This window comes from Coenobita brevimanus, chromosome 84 (genome assembly GCF_032717465.1).
Source record: "Coenobita brevimanus isolate Jiangsu-jjx chromosome 84, ASM3271746v2, whole genome shotgun sequence".
Lineage (NCBI taxonomy): Eukaryota > Metazoa > Arthropoda > Malacostraca > Decapoda > Coenobitidae > Coenobita > Coenobita brevimanus.
The window spans coordinates 16174714-16194172 of NC_137037.1; positions in this window are offsets into that span (position 1 = coordinate 16174714).

Below are 19459 nucleotides of genomic sequence, written 5' to 3' on the forward strand. Positions count from 1 at the left end.
CAGAATTCGTGGAGACAATCTCACGTATGAGATGATGAAGGCTGCACTCGTCACAGCATACGGTCTCACAGATGACAACGCCAACAGTCAGTTCACGAGGGCGCGTTTACAGGATAGAGACTGCCGTTCAGTTTCTTGACCGGCTTACGCTTACTTAGATGAGTGGATGGAGAAAGATGAAACTCCCTCCACGCATGAGGGGATAATTGACCTTATGCTGCGCACGCAGCTAGAAAAGTCGTGGCCTACTGAACTTATGGCTCAGCTTAAGATCTACCAGGTAAGAGATCCCAGCCAAATGGTGAAGAAGGCTGATGCATTCTTCACTGCATACGGGTAGCAAACTCGCAAGCAGCATACCTGGAACAGGAAAGCTGATAAATCTGGAAAACCATCACAGACTGAACCCCAGCAACAAGGTCGTTCTCAGAATAATGGCCAAGGTCCAAAACCGCAGAGGAAGGACCAGGGGCAAAACACTCAGAAGCCTGAGAGGAAGAGGTACAACAGGTACCCTAACCAGCAGCAGTATCAGCCACGCAACCGACCATTGGGACTGTCCTTTTCAGCACCAGCTCAAGTGAATAGGAGGCAGGAGGCGAATGCAGCCTTCATTCCTCAGCAGCAGCACGGTGGTGTCGTCCCTACCAGCACGGGTACTTCCCCACAGTTCACTAGTCCCACGGTGACAGTGAACCCCCCCTCCACAGATGGCCAATGCTCCATCTCCCCAGGCACTGAGTACGACCCCTCAAGTATCAATTTCTCAGGGCACCATGTTTGCCGCATCATTTATTCAGCAGCCTCATCTGTGGCTGGCTGCTTCCTCCACAGGCCCTCCCACAGGTGACAGTACCTTCCTTGTTCAGCCAGGGTTTGTGGGAGACATTCCTGTGAAGGTCCTGAGAGACAATGGTTCCTCAGGTTGCTCTGTCAGGCAGAGTCTAGTTCAGCCTGAGGAATACACAGGTCGACAGATCCAAGCTAACCTTATTGATGGATCAGTGAGATTGTTCCCTGCGGCACGTATCCAGGTGGCATCTCCATTTTACACTGGTACGACAGTCGCAGTTGTCATGCCAGAACCTTTATTTGACCTTATCATAGGCAATATTCCCGGTGCCAAGCATAGTTGCACTGAAGATGATGCTACTCAGACTTCGGCTGCAGTAACATGAGCCATGGCTGAGGCTCCAAACTATATCACCCCGGTGAGCATTGAATCGCCGCAAGATCTGATGTGTAGCCAAGTTGTTGTCCAAGAACAACACTCTGATCCGACACTTGCTACCGTGCGGAACAAACAAAAGAGTAGAGTGATAAAGTATTCACGGGGAGGTCAAGCTAAGTTCCTTCGCAAACAAGGACAGCTGTACCATGAATCACGAACACCCCAGGGCGAGGTTCGACTGCAGTTCGTCGTCCTCGCAAAGTACTGCCAAGCAGTGTTAGAATGGGGTCATTGTTCAGCATCAGGAGGTCAGATGGGCAAAAGGAAGACCCAGGGCCATATCCGAGCTGACTTTTTCTGGCCAGGGTGGGACGAGAGATAAATAGTTTTGTGCGTTCCTGCAATGTGTGTCCACGTACCACTAATCAGAGACATGTCCTTCCTGTGCCGTTGGAACCCACACCCATAATCTCTGAAGCAGTTGAGAGACAGGGCAGTGGTGAAGTGGGTGCAGACCTGACATCTCGCCCGTTGGCCCCACAGGACACAGTATGTCCAGGGCCTGTACATACCTAAGTACCGTAGGTTAAGGGGGAAGTTCGAGAAACCTGCAGAGACAGTCTGAGGCTGTGTATGAATTACCTTGTGGAACGTCTCGAGCTGTGGGCCTCTCTGAGGATTCCCGGAGAATGCACATTATCCACATGAGTGTTCACACCCACGGTGGGTGTTAAAACGTGACCTGCCCAAGACTGCGTTGCGATTCTTAACTTTCTATTATTAGTCGTAAGTGTAGAGTTAGGTTAACCAGTAAACTGCCCATTCTAAGAGATTTGAGCAATTCAAGAACTGACACGTTTCCTCGTTAATAATGTTAGGTTAACCAGTAAACTGCCCATTCTAAGAGATTTGAGCAATTCAAGAACTGACACGTTTCCTGGTTAATAAGTTAACTTAACCAGTAAAATACAAGGGTCCTGAGAGATTTGTTAATCCTAAGACTACGTTTCTTGGTTAATAATGACATAAATACTGATTGCTAGGCAGAGAGAGAGAAATGACACTTTTGATGCTCCATCTTGATTCCTTTCGCAGGTGCAGCTGGCGGGTGCAGCATTGCCGTGCAGAACAGCTGATCGTCCCTGATGCATGCTGCCGCCTCTTCTCTTCTGCCTCGTCGTCATCATTTATTATTGATTTGCATTATGTAATTTTACACGTGGGTACAGTACACCACAACTGTCACACCTACACCGAGTATTACATATATCATGCTGCATAACAATTAGTTGTTAATGTAAATGTAGCGAACTTTTCACTCAGTTTGACCTGAGTACAGGATTTTTCACCTTCGTCATGGAGTTTTTCCCTCAAGCTTGCTTGTATTAAGGTAAATACGAGTTTTTTTTTTCGCTTACTGGCGACTGTGACTTTCTCCTGTAGCAGGATAGCACACACACACCACAGTGTGAATCTTGTGTGACTGAGTTAGGATTTGTATATGTATGTATATTGAAATTTTTTTTCTGAGAAAAAAATTTCATTTTTGATGGGGCGTAATGTCACGCATTGGCCGACATATATCTAAACAAACTCGTAACATTAAACTTTGGTGGGAAAACGCGAATTCTAGTGGAATCCCAGTATTTATCACTCAGTTTAACCGTCCCCATATTTACTCAATCGGGAATGTTTTCAGGACATTTTTCACTGTATCATAAGTGATCGTCCTTGTGTGCAATGTTAGCACCTTCGCTGAGTGAGATTGCGGGTGTGTATCGCTCACACGCGTTGGCCATTAGCAAGTGTGGCCACGACACTTGCCTCTCTCCCACAATTTGAATCAGTCAGGATTTGAGCACCATGGAAGCAGGTAGTGTGTGTGGCAGCGTCCTTCCTCAGCAACAACGCCCAGTTCCTGCTGCTGCCGTTGAATTCCCACCTAGTGTGATTTGGCGAGAGGCTCAGCGTGTGCAGCGTCCTTCCTCAGCAATGACGCCAAGTCATCCACTTAGTCCACTCTTTGACCAGTATTTCTTTTTGTTTTTTTCCTAGGTTTAAGAGTTTAGCTTTTGAGTGAGCGAGTGAGTGCGATCTCCTTATTTTGGATTCATTTTGAAACATGTAACGTAAATTTATTTCTTTGTAATCAATAAATTGAACAGTTCTTTTTCTTGAGCTTAATGTAATGTAAACTCGTGTTTTATTTCTCCATAAGCTCGTTCTAGTTGCAGCTCCTAGTTTGCATAAACGCTTTGTATTATGCACAACTGGAACTTAGGCCAGTCCTTTTTATTAACTTAAATCTGTTGTGCCATCTAGGAGTTAATTGCACCAGCATGAACTTGTTTATCATTAATAGCATTAGTTATTGATTGTCAGGGGTGGAGTCACTTTCTCCAGAGGCCAACAGTACCAACAAACAGCATTTGTGAGTAATTAGTCTCTGATGTGTACTGTTGAGAAAGTTTATAAATTCTCGTCCTTAGAGAATCGGCGAAGTAAGCTGGCATAAAGTAATCATTGCTCGATTTTAACAAGACAATTCATTGTCCTGTTCTAAAGATTATTGAATATTATTCTTTAATACTGCATATTCTCAAAACCCCGTGACACAAGCCAGGCAAAAAGTGGAGGTGGAGTGTGTAGGGCTGAAGGGGAGAAGAGGATGGAGGGATAGGGGAGGAGGGATACAGGAGGAGGCAGGGGAAGGAGGGAGAGGGGGGAAGGGTTGCTATGCACACACACTGCTGTAGGGTGTATGTTTGGGTATGGTTGGTTGGAAGGGGACAATGTGGAGTGACGGTGGTGGTGGGGGGTTCCTTCTACCCCACCTTAGGGGGCCAATCACGCCATACCACTCCAGACACTCTAGCTCTCATTGGTCTGATCCCATATAAATCACGAAAGGGGCGAAGTTACCCTTCCCCAGTTTTTTGTGTGTCTTTAGCAATCATGGGACATAGGCTGGCGTGTCAAATTACACAAAAGCACGATCGTGCGACATCGGTCTTGAGGGGTTAAAGAATTGAATGATTATTGGATGCCATCCATCCATCCCTCCATCCATCAACTAATCCTACATTACCCCATGAGGTGCGTAGGAGCCCGGGGCTAGGCAGTTGGTCCCGACATTTAAGATGAGAGTGACCAGCCTCACTCATCCCTGAGTGGCATTACATGAGCAATCGACCCCAACCATGCCTTGGATATAAACCTTCACCGGCTCAATCCGATTGGAACGCAATAATTACCCACTGAACCACCAGGCGCCAAAATTTGGTTATATGTTACCACCCAGCATAGTAAATAGTTTCCTGGTGTACAGGAAACTATTTGGTTTGTTACTCTGTGTAAGGTCACCCACAGGCAGAAGGAAGAGGAAAGAATGAAGGAATGAAAGACAGAAGAGGGATTGTAAAGTTACCCATAAGCAGAAGGACAAGGAAATAATGAAGGAATGGAAGACAGAAGAGGATGGAAGGAAAGAAGGATGAAGGAGAGGAAACGGCAGACACCCGACAGCAGCACTACATCGAGTGAGTGGATGGTGAGTGCCCCCATCTACCACAACCATTTTCTTATATTTAATTCATATTAGGCACATAATTAAAACACCACATAGTTAAACCATCGTTTATATTTTCTCCTCAAGAAGATACGAAGCTGTAACACACTGTTCCCAAATGAAACAGGCTGGAGAAAAATTCCTAATAAGAAACACCCTTCATTCTAACACATGAAACCCAGCTTGCATTCCGAACTAATTGTTCTTTTTTTCTTAGCCATTCACCAGAAAGTGAGCAAGGAATAGTCTGGTCCTTGCTGAAATCTGGGAGGAAAAGCTGTGTATTTTACTGTGTTTGGGGAGAGTGGGAAAAATTGCCAGACACTTGTCTCCTTGTAACTTATCACAGACACGGTGTCAACGATATCCATCATCAAGAGTAAAATCACTGTGAATCATTCTTATCTTTGAACGGTACAGCTAGAAAACAAGAGTTTCACCATGCTATCAGGCCGTTCAGCACTTGTCCATATTAGGGCTTTCTCTAAACCACACTTCGTTTTGGAGTAAGTGCTATGCAGCGCGACTGGACTGCAAAGCGCCTGTCCAAATGAATGCCACTTTTGCACAGTTACCACCACCACCATCACCATTACAGCTTCCACCACCATCACCATTTACAGCTACCACCACCATCACCATTACAGCTACCACCACCATCACCATTACAGCTACCACAACCATCACTATTACAGCTACCACCACCACCACCACCATCATCATCACAGCTACCACCACCATCATCACAGGTACAACCACCACCATCATCACAGCTACCACCACCACCATCACCACAGCTACCACCACCATCACCACAGCTACCACCACCACCACCATCATCATGGCTACCACCACCATCATCATCAACACAGCTACCACCACCACCATCACCACAGCTACCACCACCATCATCATCAACACAGCTACCACCACCATCATCACCACAGCTACCACCACCATCATCATCACAGCTACCACCACCACCATCATCAACACAGCTACCACCACCACCATCACCACAGCTACCACCACCACCATCATCACAGCTACAACCACCACCATCATCATCACAGCTACCACCACCACCATCACCACAGCTACCACCACCATCATCATCACAGCTACCACCACTACCACCATCAATGCAGCTACCACCACCATCATCACAGCTACAACCACCACCATCACCACAGCTACCACCACCACCATCATCACAGCTACCACCACCACCATCATCACAGCTACCACCACCACCATCATCACAGCTACCACCACCACCATCATCACTGCTATCACCGTCGTGACCACAGCTACCACCACCACTACCACCACCACCACCACTATCACAGGTACCTTCACTACCATCACCATCACATCTACCACCACTATCATTGCTACCACCACTACCACCACCACCACCACCACAGCTACCACCAACACCACTACCACCACCACCACCAATACCACCATAGCTATGACCATCATTGTCACAGCTACCACCACCACCATGATCACAGCTACTACCACCATGATCACAGCTAGCACCACCATTATCACAGCTATCACCATTACCATCACCACCACCATCATCACAGCTGCCACCACTGCCATCACTATCACAGCTACCACCATTACCACCACCACTATCACAGCTACCACCACTACCACCACCACCACACCTACCACCACCACCATAATCACAGATACCATCAACACCACCACCACCACCACCACAGCTACCACCGACACCACCATCATCATATTTACCACCACAACAACCAAAACCACCATACCTACGACCATCACCGTCACAACTACCACCACCACCACCACCACCACCACAGCTACCACCGACACCACCATCATCATATTTACCACCACAACAACCAAAACCACCATACCTACGACCATCACCGTCACAGCTACCACCACCACCACCACCACAGGCATCACCATCTTCTGAATAAAATAGTCTGCTTACAGCCTCAGTGAAATAACAGACATTGAAGTGTAGATATAAAATCCTCCCTCTCTCTCTCTCTCTCTCTTTCTCCACAAAGTCATATGAAACTCCACGGAAATGCCCAGCCGCCTCTTCCATGTAGTGTACACATAGTGTAACACCAATAGGTACACTTATTATAAATCATAAATCATAAAATATCAATCGACATGAAATCGAAGCTGGCTCGTCTGAGACCCAATTTCAACCAACCTGAGAAGTTTAATTAAAATTCATTTTCCAGTGTTGGCTGCATAACACACACACACACACACACACACACACACACACACACACACACACACACACACACGTAAGATTACAGTATATTAGATCTGCAGTTAATTTTCTAGCACTCATTACTTATTCAACTTAACACCATCCTGGTTTATAACTATGTGTGGAAGTCCTTCACCAAGAGAACTACCAGTGTCATACGCCTCTAGGAGACGGAACTTCAAGATTACTGTGCAGGAGATATTCGGTGAAGATAAATATAACGCCATTCTATGTGCACCATTCTCCATCATTCAAGCCCTTTCCTCTTTTCCATCCTTCCTTCCTCCCTTTATCCTTTCAGCTCCAGAGCTTTCCTATAGGCTAGATAAAACTGTCAGGCGATAGAAACAACTTATAACACAGGCATCACACTGACATTAAGCCCAAACACGTCCATTATATTTTTATCACCTGAATTTTTTTGAAGGCGCCTATCTCTCTCTCTCTCTCTCTCTCTCTCATATATATATATATATATATATATATATATATATATATATATATATATTTGTTTATTTATTTATTTACTTCTTTATTGACATACATTAAAAGATAAACATGTATCCCCAGCTTATGACTGTTCGTGCATAAGTGTGCACTGCTTTTTCCATACATCCAAATTTCTTTCATATCAACAACTTTCATAATGCCAGTTTCTTTTATGTTCACTTTCGGTCAATAGTTCCTTTACATTTCCTCAACACAGCGCACTGAGATCTTCCTAATACAAGCAGTATTATTAATGCGTCTGGAAAGTTTCTAAGCTACCTTAAGTTATTTAGAACCCCACAAGTGCAAAAGGATTACTGACCACATCTTTACATCTGTCCTGCTTTCAGAGTACTGTATTGCATTATTAACGCCTTCAGTCTCTACTCACATTCTCTTCTTGGTATTTTCAGACAAGTGTATTCAGATACAGGATTGACTTTCCGAAGTACCTGGCACAGATAAGAACTTTATAACCCCTTCACAACTGTTCAGCATTCCACATATTGTTACATCCCTCCTCCTCTTCCAACCTACGCTGAACTTCACAAACACATAAATACACAGCTGCCACAACAATCAGAAATTCTTCCAGCCAACCAGCATCCTTCATGAACCTCGATCAAATATCCACCACTCGGAAACTGCCCTGCCCAGAGAGACAAGGGATCACCTTGCCAGACTGCGATGAGGCCATAACCCTTCCTTGCTACAGTACCAATACAAAGTACAACCGATAACTAAACCAGTAAGTCCGCATCGCAGTGCAGCACATTACACAAACTACAAAACACTTAGCTTTTGCACCGTGCCATCACAAAACAGACAGTATCGCAGCAAAAGATGTCTGGGGGCTACCGGTTCAAGCAGCTGGTTTCAGATGGTCCAATGGATTCGGTTCCACCTGAACTTAGGGTTACAACAGGAACAGCAACCAGAGGATCCTCATACCAAACAAAATCGACCAGCAACAGCAAGATAAAAAAAAAAGTAATGTTATTCCCGCTATGACCAGGACGTATTTATTGATTTTTTTTCTATTTACTGCCAGGCCACTTCGTAAGAGCATTAAAGAGCTCTTGTATTTGACAGTTTTGGGAAAGCGGTACCATACACCTCGAGATAAAAAGAAAATGTCCTAATCTGGATAAAATCTCATGCTGGTATTAGGAATTAAAGACATCATCAAAGCTACACCGTTTAGGATACAGCTTAATTAATATATGAGCATACCTAATTATACCACCTGACGGACAGTTGACAGTAACGAGTCGGCTGTGATTTATCATTAATATTTGATGACCCTGAAAAAAATATATTTATGTTTATGGTAGGATTTAATTCATTACCTACGACGACGTCTTATCTTGTTCTTTTTTTCCTCCAGATGATTTATTTAGGAAAAGTAAGACCCTCGAATTGAATGGAATACAATATATAATTTTCATTTTATTTTTCAATTCCAGTCGCCAGGAATGTAAATATAGAGAGGTCACCATGATGAAGGGGTATATAGTTTTTCCTTGATGGACCTTAAAATATGAAGTGTGCAGGTCAGGATTCAACTGCGTCCGTGCGACCACGTCTTGCTCAATTATATTTTTGCTGCCTCTAACCGATTTTGAAACAATGATTGGTTGTCTGCTTTCTTTTTCTTCCCTTTTGTTTTCATTCTTCCTGCTCCCTACCGCTCATATTAGAACAACGACATCTTGATTTCATGTAAATTTGTTTCTTCCAGTCGACTTTAGAACAACGACGTCTTGCTTTAGTTTATCCGTCCTGCCTTCAGACACTTTTACCACAAGGAAGTCTGGTATTATTCTTGTTGAATTCAGACGATTTTGTGACGAAGTTGAAGGCTTATTTTCTTTTCTTTTTTTTTATCTACATAATATTAACTGTAAATGACGTTTTACTTTATTATATTCTTCGCAGTTGCAGATGAGTAGACTGTAGTCACAGGAGTAGACTGTAGCACCAGTCGAGCAGGGCAGTACTCCCGAGGTGGATGGAAAGCTGATGACAGGGAGTGCTGGAGCTCCCGTTTCATCAGCCCTCAGGACCAGTTCCTGACCATCCCCCTTTGCTGAACTTTTTCAGTGTCTCAGTTACACAGAGAGTAGGCCAGCATGCTCTCCAGTACAAATTTCTCTAACTATCTTCACCAAACTACATGCACAGTACACACTTCACTTCCTATTCAAAATTACCAAAATGGCGTCGATTAATCAAGCCTCGGAGTCCCCAGGGGGGGGGACCATAAATGCCCCCGCCATCTGCCCCTCTCCCGGTGACGACTCGAGGTGCCTGGGACCACTGTCTGACTCTCTTCTTCTTCATTTCTGCAACATTCGCGGCCTTTCATCTAACTTTCGCTCTGTCGAACACCACCTCTCCTCCTCTAAACCTCACCTTCTTTTTCTAACGGAGACTCAGCTGTCTGAGGCAACCGACAGCAAACCCTTTTCCGTATCCTCCTACTTTCTCTATACTCATTTCAAAGCCAAAGGTGGCTGTTGTGTATATATACGCAACGACCTATCTTGCTCTCGTGTTCCTGAACTTGACTCTTCTGTATTCTCCACGCTCTGGCTTCGGCTTTCCTGTCATTCTCTGACTAAATATATCTGTGCTGTTTACTTATCCCCTAATTCTACTGCCTCAAAAATTCTTCGACTATCTTACTTCTACGATGGAACACATTCTGTCCATTTCTCCTTTCTCTGAAATCTCCATTCTTGGAGATTTCAATGTTCACCACCACCTTTGGCTCTCCTCTCCTTTCACGGATCCACCTGGTGAACAAGCCTACATCTTTTCTATCCTTAATGACCTAGAGCAGCTTGTACAGCACCCTACCCGTATCCCTGACCGCCTTGGAGAGAGCTCCAACATACTTGACCTCTTCCTCACAACTAATCCTTCTGCTTACTCTGTTAATCTTTTCTCTCCGTTGGGCTCCTCCGATCACAACCTTATTACCTTAACCTGTCCTATCACTCCGGTACGGCCTGTGGACCCTCCAGGGAAACGTCGTCTGTGGCATTTTGGAGCTGCAGACTGGGAGGCCCTCAGGCAGTACTTCTTTGATTTTCCCTGGAATGATTATTGCTTCCATGGCCGTGAGCCATCTGAGTGTGCCTTGCGCATTACGGAGGTTATTCTCTCGGGCATGGACGCATACATTCCTTTCTCATATCCTTTGACTAATGCAAGAAAGCCTTGGTTTAATCACGCTTGTTCTAATGCTGTCCGCAACAAGGAGAAGGCCTACAAAAGGTACCGGAGCCAACCCACCCCTGAATCACATCATCTTTACGTTTCTATCCGGAATTGTGCTAAGTCTGTTCTTCGCTCTACTAAAAATAATTTCATCCATACTAAATGCTCTCAACTCTCCAACTCGAATTCTTCCCGCTCCTTCTGGCACCTTGCCAAAAATCTTTCTAACAACTTTACCTCATCATCCTTCCCTCCTCTTTTCTACTCTGATGGTTCTGTAGCTATTTCTTCTACTGATAAAGCAGATCTCTTCGCACAGACTTTCTCCTCCAATTCCACCTTAGACGATTCCGGTGTTGTTCCTCCATCACTTCCCCCCTCTGACTTCCTCATGGCTGACATTAAAATTTCTTCAGTTGATGTATTTTCTGCCATCTCTGGCCTCAGTACTAACAAGGCATATGGGCCTGATGGGGTCCCTCCTGTTGTTCTCAAGAACTGTGCTTCTGTGCTTACACCCTGCCTAGGCAAACTCTTTCGCCTTTGTCTGTCAACTTGTACCTTTCCTTCTTGCTGGAAGTTTGCTCTCCTTCAGCCAGTCCCAAAGAAGGGTGACCACTCCCAACCCTCCAACTATCGTCCAATTGCTTTAACGTCCTGTATTTCAAAAGTTTTCGAGTCAATTCTTAATAGAAAAATTTTAATGCATCTTTCCTATCACAACCTTCTTTCCGATCGTCAGTATGGGTTCCGTCAGGGACGCTCCACTGGCGATCTTCTCACCTACCTTTCAGACTCCTGGTCATCCTCCTTTCGGAACTTTGGCGAAAGCTTTGCCATTGCACTTGACATCTCAAAGGCTTTCGATCGAGTCTGGCATAAATCTTTAATTTCCAAACTGCCCTCCTACGGTTTCTATCCTTCTATCTGTGCCTTCATCGCTAGCTTCCTTTCTGGTCGTTCTATAGCCGCTGTTGTAGACGGCCACCGTTCTTCTCCAAGATCTATCAACAGTGGTGTTCCTCAGGGCTCTGTCCTATCACCAACTCTCTTCCTTTTATTCATCAATGATCTTCTAAGCTGTACATCTAACCCTATCCACTCATACGCTGATGACTCCACCCTTCACCTTTCCATTCGGTTCCCGCAACGCCCATCTCAACAGTTACTTCAAGAAACAAGGGATGAGGCTATGGCACACCTAATGTCTGACTTGGCTCGTATCTCTGACTGGGGTAAAAATAATATGGTTGTCTTTAATGCATCTAAGACTCAGTTCTTATACCTATCAACCCAACATAATCTTCCACAGATATACCCATTAATGTTTAATAAAATTCAGCTTAATCCTGCATCATCCTTGAACATGCTTGGGGTTTCATTTACTCGGGACTTATCTTGGAAAGATCATATTACATCTCTTGTAAAATCTGCTTCCAAGAGATTGGGTGTGCTAAGCCATCTCCGCTCTTTCTTTACCCCTGCACAATTGTTGACTCTATACAGGGGTTTTATCCGCCCCTGTGTGGAGTACAACTCTCATGTGTGGGGAGGCTCCCCACATACAGCTCTTCTCAATAGGGTGGAGTCAAAGGCTTTTCGTCTCATTAACTCTCCTCGTCTTACTGACTCCCTTCAACCTCTGTCTCTTCGCCGCACTGTTGCATCTTTATCTCTTTTCTATCGCTACTTTAATGGTCATTGCTCCTCTGAACTGTCTGCTTGCATTCCTCCACCTCTACGACGGGCGCGTAGCACCCGTCTGGCAGCAAACTCTCATCCCTTTTCTGTCCAACTCTCTAATGCAAGAGTTAACCGTTACTCCCAGTCTTTCATTTATGCAACAGGTCAGCTCTGGAACTGTCTCCCTCTATCTGTATTTCCTACTGCCTATGATCTCCAGTCTTTCAAGCGCAGTTTGTCCAGGCATCTCCAAATGATCGGATCTTGAATTTGGCTCTCTGTTGTGTTTTGTTTTTCTCTTGGAGGGAACTGTTACTGCGGGCTCATGGCCTTTGGTTCCTTCTTCCTCGCATTTAAAAAAAAAAAAAAAAAAAAAAAAAAAAAGCTTAAGTGAGAGTTATTGTACTGAAGGATTTGTGAATGATATATCTAACATGAGATGTGGGAGGATGTGAACAAAGTTTTGCATGAGACTGCTGAATGTACGATTGGAAGGAGACATAGATTCAGGAGAAAGAAATGGATATCAGAGGAAACGTGGGATATGATAAAAAAGAGAGGTGAGGCTAAATTGAGGAGTGAGATGCAATGCGTTGATGAACGAGAGATTGAATTAGCAAGAGCTGCGTACTGGAGTTTGAATTCAGAAGTAAGAAGGTTAGCTAGGAGAGATAAAAGAAGATGTGTGGATGAAAAGGTTGCAGAGACTGAAATCCTAATAAACAAAAATGATGGACAGAGTCAAAGAATAGCATATGAATCGATTAGAGAACTGAGTGGTAATGCAGGTAAACGCAAGGAAATACCAATTAGAGACAGGGAAGGAAATTTATTGACCAAAGATGGAGATATTAAAAATAGATGGAAAGAGCATTTTGAGACAGTTCTTAATAGACCAATACCTCCAGAAGAGGATATACCGTCTGCTCAGGAAGATTTAAATATAGAAACAGGAGAGTTGAGGCTTGAAGAAGTGGAGAAAGCAGTAAAACAGTTAAAGAATAATAAGGCACCAGGGGAGGATGGTTTATTTCCGGAAATGTTTAAAGTGGAGGGGGATAGAGTAATAATGATCTTGACCAAGCTATTCAATAAGATATGGGTGACGGGGTTACTACCATCAGTTTGGAAGAATGGTGTAATTGTTAAAGTTCCGAAGAAAGGAGACCTGAGTGAATGTGGTAATTGGAGGGGAATCTCTTTGTCACCGATAGCTTTGAAAGTTTTCAGTAGAGTGTTGTTAAATAGGTTGGAGCCGGTGGTTGAGGGTATTCTGAGGGATGAACAGGCTGGTTTTAGAAAGGGACGTGGTTGCAATGATCAGATCTTTATAGTTAGGCATTTGATGCAGCAAGTTAATGAAATGAGAGTACCGTTAAGTCTTTGTTTTGTTGATTTTGAAAAGGCTTTTGATAGTGTTTCGAGAGAGTCTATGGGGAAGATCATGAGACATTATGGAATACCAGAGGAGTCTGTGAGGGTCATTATGAACATGCATGAGGACACATTTTGTAAAGTGATGGTTGATAGTTGTCTGAGTGATTCGTTTGAAGTCAAGTTCGGAGTAATTCAAGGTGGTGTTCTATCGCCTTTACTATTTATATTGGTCATTGATTACATTATGAAACGTGTTGGAACAGAAACCGGTGCAGGTATACTTTGGGGAGAGAACAGGAAACTTTTGGATTTAGATTATGCAGATGATATAGTTTTGATTTGTGATGGGCCAGAAGAGATGCAGAGAGTGTTGGACTGTTTGGTGAGTGAAGGTCGCAAGGTGGGTTTGGTTATTAATTGTGGAAAAACTGAAATAATCAATATGAATATGGAAAATGCGCAGGAATGTGTAATTGGAGGTATGGTTGTAAAGCAAGTTGATAGGTTTAAATATTTAGGTACTTATTTAGCCAAGGATGGTTCTTTGAACTTTGAATTCGAGGAAAGGTTAAAGAAGGCTAATCAGGCAATGGGAATGCTTAAAAATATTTGGAATAATAACAATTTCTCTGTGCATACAAAAATCAAACTTTATAAGGTAATGGTTAGGAGTATCTTAATTTATGGACACGAGTCTTGGTACAGCACAGTGACTATGGAAAATAAATTCTTGGTGTTTGAAAATAAAGCACTTAGAAGAATATTAGGAATTAAGTGGTGGGAAAGGATACCAAATAGTAGAATTAGAGAAATAACGGGAGTGCAGCCGATCGATGAATATGTTAGATTCTCACGATGGAAGTGGCTAGGACATGTGTATAGGAGACAGGGAATAGTACGAGGTACACCAGGGTGGGTGGCACCTGGTAGGAGAGGTAGAGGAAGGCCAAAAGAGACGTGGGTGAGGACAATGAGACGGGAAGCTGGAGATGAGTGTTGGGGAGATCTCGAGGAGTTAGCACAAGATAGGATGTGGTGGTGTGAGTTCATCGAGGCCCTATGCATCACCGAGGGTGCCACAGGAAATGATTGATTGATTGATATCTAACACCTTTTTATAAGTGCCCCTTAATGTAAACAACATTGTCTGCAGGCAGAAAAAAAAAAAAAAAAGGCATCTTCAGAGCGAGGGATGTGATGGTTTCCATCCGAAAGAAGTTTTATTTTTTACTTAATTCGTCCAATGCTGATTTAGTTTAAAAGAGACTTTTGGAATTATTAAGCTGCATAATAACATAGCAAACATCCCCCCCCCCCTCCCTCTAAGTTCCCTACATTTCTCCATCCCTTCTATCCTGCCCCCATCTCCATCCCCTCCACCCATCATGGTTTCATATTACCAGTCATTCATGTGAGGACCGTGCTGATGTGTTTACTGCCATGACACAGCTCTTTCCCCTTCTCTCTCTCTCTCTTCTTCCATCTCCATTCCTCCCTCCTTCTCTTCCTCCATCTCCATTCCTCCCACCCTCTCTTCCTCTTTCCTCTCCATCCTTCCTTCCCTCCCTCCCGCTCATCCTTCCATCCCACTCCTTCCATCCCACTCTTCTTCCCTCCCTTTATCCCTCTTAGGAAAGTAATAGGTGAAGGCCTCCTCTATTTATACTAATGATAATCCCCTGACGACGAGAATGATGCCTGTTTAAAGTTATTCATTGTCTCTTTATAAATGCCTTGTATATATAAATGATGATAAGGAAACTCATAATGATGATAAAGATATTGACTATGATTATGATGATGACGGTCGTGTGAATATGTGAGGTGTGTACTTATGTGTTCTAAGTCTGTGTGTACGTATATATGTACATTTCCCATGATGAGTATCTGGTTGTGTGTAGACCAATGACAATGTTAATCACTGTGCCTGAGAGAGAGAGAGAGAGAGAGAGAGAGATGGGGGGGAGGGGTGTTGGTGATGGTTGTGGTTCAGGGAGCAGGGAGGAGTGGGATGTAGCCTCTAAGGCTAGAAATATAACATCCTCGTTTCCTGATAATATCGCATCGCCTCACGCAGATGTCATTCGCTCGTGCTATTCTGGTGCATGTGTGTGTGTGGGGGGGGGGGTACTATAAGGATGATTTTATTTTTTCCTTACAGTTTAAGACAACACAGAGGACAGCACCATAGTAGTGAAAGGGTCACTTAAATCTACATCTCGACCCTACAATTCGAAGAATTTTTCCTGGATACTCTCGTCTGGTGGTAGTAAGGAGAATGTAAAAGAAGAGGTAACACAGAAGGAAAACGCTATCGAAGTGAAAGGGTTAATATGTTTGACAATATTCTTACTCAACCAATCTTCGTTTTTTTTTTTTCCTGACTTCTCACATTACCTGATCATTCTCCACCTTCCTCCTCCTTACTTCTCTCTTCCTCTCAGCTTACCTGGAAGAGAGGAAAATATATGAATAAACATTCTGGTTCAAACAACTTAATTTTGCGCTCAATGTGAAATATATCATCAGTGCAAAGCAAATCGACATCATATATATGAGGATATCCAACACCTCCCACTTTCCCAACCCCATTGTCCTAATGAGAGTGAGTTACATAGTTACACACATGCAGAGACCACAGACATTACGATCCCTTTGAAGCGGTCCAACCTTAACACTAATACAGTAATCAAGTTACATTTGTGCGGTGAGGGGGTTGGTTATAGTCAATACCCTATTTAGGCACAACATGGTTCGCAGCTATACATGCCGAGTGATGAGAAAGGTGGGTGGTGAACTACATGAACGAAAGACCATGATTGTGTGTGTTAAGGGTGGGTGGTAAACTGAACAAACAGAAGACCATGATTGATTACCTGTGTGTGGATGAGAGTATGAGAAGGTATGTAATGCGTGCAAGAGCATACAGAGGTCGGGGGAGTGGTCTTTCTGACTACCACTTGGTGATGGTGAAAGTCAAGGTACAAATGTGACAGATGAATAGAAAGAGAAAAGACTAGGAGAAAGTAGTCCATACAAGAAGGGTAGATGAGTAGCTAAAGGATGGGAAAAAGGCAGAATATAAGAAAGAAGTGGAGGAGCGACTGGGTAAAAATGACTTGGAACAGATGGGGGAGGTGGAAGGTGTGTGCAAGATATTCACAGCTCAAATCTGTATATCTTGTGAGGTGATGTGTGGAGTGAAGAGAAGACGAAAAAGGGTGCAAGGAACAGCATGGTGGAATGAAGAGGCGAGACAAGCTGTGGCGCAAAAGAAGAAAGCATTTAAGCAGTGGATAGGAAACAGACATGGAGGAGGCTGAGAAACGAAAGAGTGAGTAATATGCAGAGAAGAAGGAAAGAAATGAAAAGGTTAGTATGAGACAGTAAGAGGAGAGTGGATGAGGAATTTGGAAGGAATCTGAATGTAAAGTGGAGGGAACGTAAGAAAGGGTTCTGGAAGGAGGTAAAGAGAGTTAGACAGGGTGATGAAGAAGTTAGTAGAGGAGTTAAAAATAAAAATGGCAGATTTGATAGTGGAGAAGGGAGAAAAAGTGAACAGATGAAGAGAACACTTTAAGGAATTGTTAAACATAGAGAATGAAAGTAATGCAAGTATAGGTGGCTGGGAATGGCTGGGAGAAGGAGGGCAGTGAGAAGGGAGGAAGAGATCAATAGGATGGAAGCATTGTAAGCAATGAAGAAAGTCAAAATGGGGAAAGACCCAGGAATTGATGGAGTGTGTGGTGCAAGGCTGAAGCATGGGGGAGAGGTAGTAGTACAGTGCAAATGGAGGATGTGCAGATTGACCTGGGATAAGGTAGATTCCCGGAGGATTGAACGTGAGGTATAATTACTCCCCTGTACAAAGGAAAAAGAGAAAAAGAAGTGTGTGGTAATCATAGGGACATTTGTCTTCTTAGTGTAATAGGAAAAGAATATGGTAGGACACTTACTGACAGAGCTGGGGAAATAGCAGAGGAATTAGTTGGAGAAGAACAGGGAAATTTTAGGATGGGAAGAGGTTCTGTAGATTAGATATTCATTCTTAGGTCTTTAATAGAAATGTTTCTAGAGAAGGAAAAAAAGTTGTATTCAGCCTTCATGGATTTGGAGAAAGCATATGACAGAGTGGATAGACAACGAATGTGGAAAATATTAGGAGTATATGGAGTAAATGGGAAACTGCTGAATGCAGTGGAGTATGTATGAGGGTGCCAGTATGTGTGGATGGTGAACTGTGTGAATTTTACTGTCTGAATGTTGAATTGAAACAGGATTGTGGCATGTCTCCATGGTTGTTCAAACTGTGTATGGATGGGGTTATAGAAAAGATACAAGGTAGGGCAGTGGATATAAGAGCGGTGCTAATGAGAGAGCGGAACGTTTAGAAACTTCCTGTTCTCTTGTTTGCAGATGACACTGTATTATGAAATGAAGGAAAAAGGGAACTGTAAGGCTTGGTGAATGAGTCTGAGAGAGTGAGTAAGAAAGAGAATCTAAAGGTGAATGTATGGAAGGGTAAAGTTATAATCATCGAGAGAAATGGAGTCACTTAATGCGTAGTGAGTTTGGATGATGAAGATATGGAAATTGGGAGTGCGATTAAGTACATGGGCAGTGTGGCGAGTAAGGATGGAAGTTTGGAGGATGAAGTGCTTGAAAGGGTACAACAGGGAAGAAAGGTTGGTGGTTCTTAGAAACCAGTGTTAAGAAATAGGGAAGTAGGCATGAAAGTAAAAAAGTCACTGCATGATAGTACTGTCATATCATCTCTAACATATGGAAGCAAAGCTTGGACCTTCTTGGAAGGACGTAATTTAGGAGTGAGAGCAGTGGAAATGAGTTATTTGAGAGAAGCATGTGGAATTACAGGGAGAGACCGACTGAAAAATGAGGAAGTGAGGGAGCATTGTGGTGTGGATGTGGATGTGATAGAAAGCGTTAGGAGAAATACAATGAGGTGGTTTGGCCATGAGAAGATGGAAAGTGAAAGACTAACGAGGCAAGTGTATATCAGTGAGGAGGAGGGGGGGGGAAAGGGAGGGGGAGGCCGACGATGAGATGGAAGGATGGAGTGAAGAGGTACGAGTATATGAGAGAGGGGGGTGTGAGCTGACGGTAGAGCAGCGAAATGTCCGGGGACAGGGCGATATGAAGTGTGATTTTATTGTGGCCACCCCTTAAGGGATTAACCCTAGATAGGTAAACTTTTTTTTTTATTTTTTTTATTTCAATAGGTAACCTGGGTTCTCACAAACACCAAGGGAAAAAAAATACTTATCGTTTACTGGAATGTGCTACACAAATAATTCAAGCCATTTTCTTTGACTGAGGCCGAATAATATTAAGGTTTAAAATATGAAAAAGTATGTTTTAGATATTTTTGGGAAAAAAATTTGCAAAATGTTGTATATGTATATATCTATATTTATCTACTGTCTATCTATCTATCTATATCTATATCTCTATCTCTGTATGTATCTCTCTCTCTCTCTCTCTCTCTCTCTCTCTCTCTCTCTCTCTCTCTCTCTCTCTCTCTCTATTATATGTTCGACTCTGGTCATAGGCTTCACTGCCTGCTCCCAAGGCCCAGTAGTCCTCCTACATACCATACACCTCAACATGTCACTACTTCGGCGCTAACACCCATCGTCCGTACTGA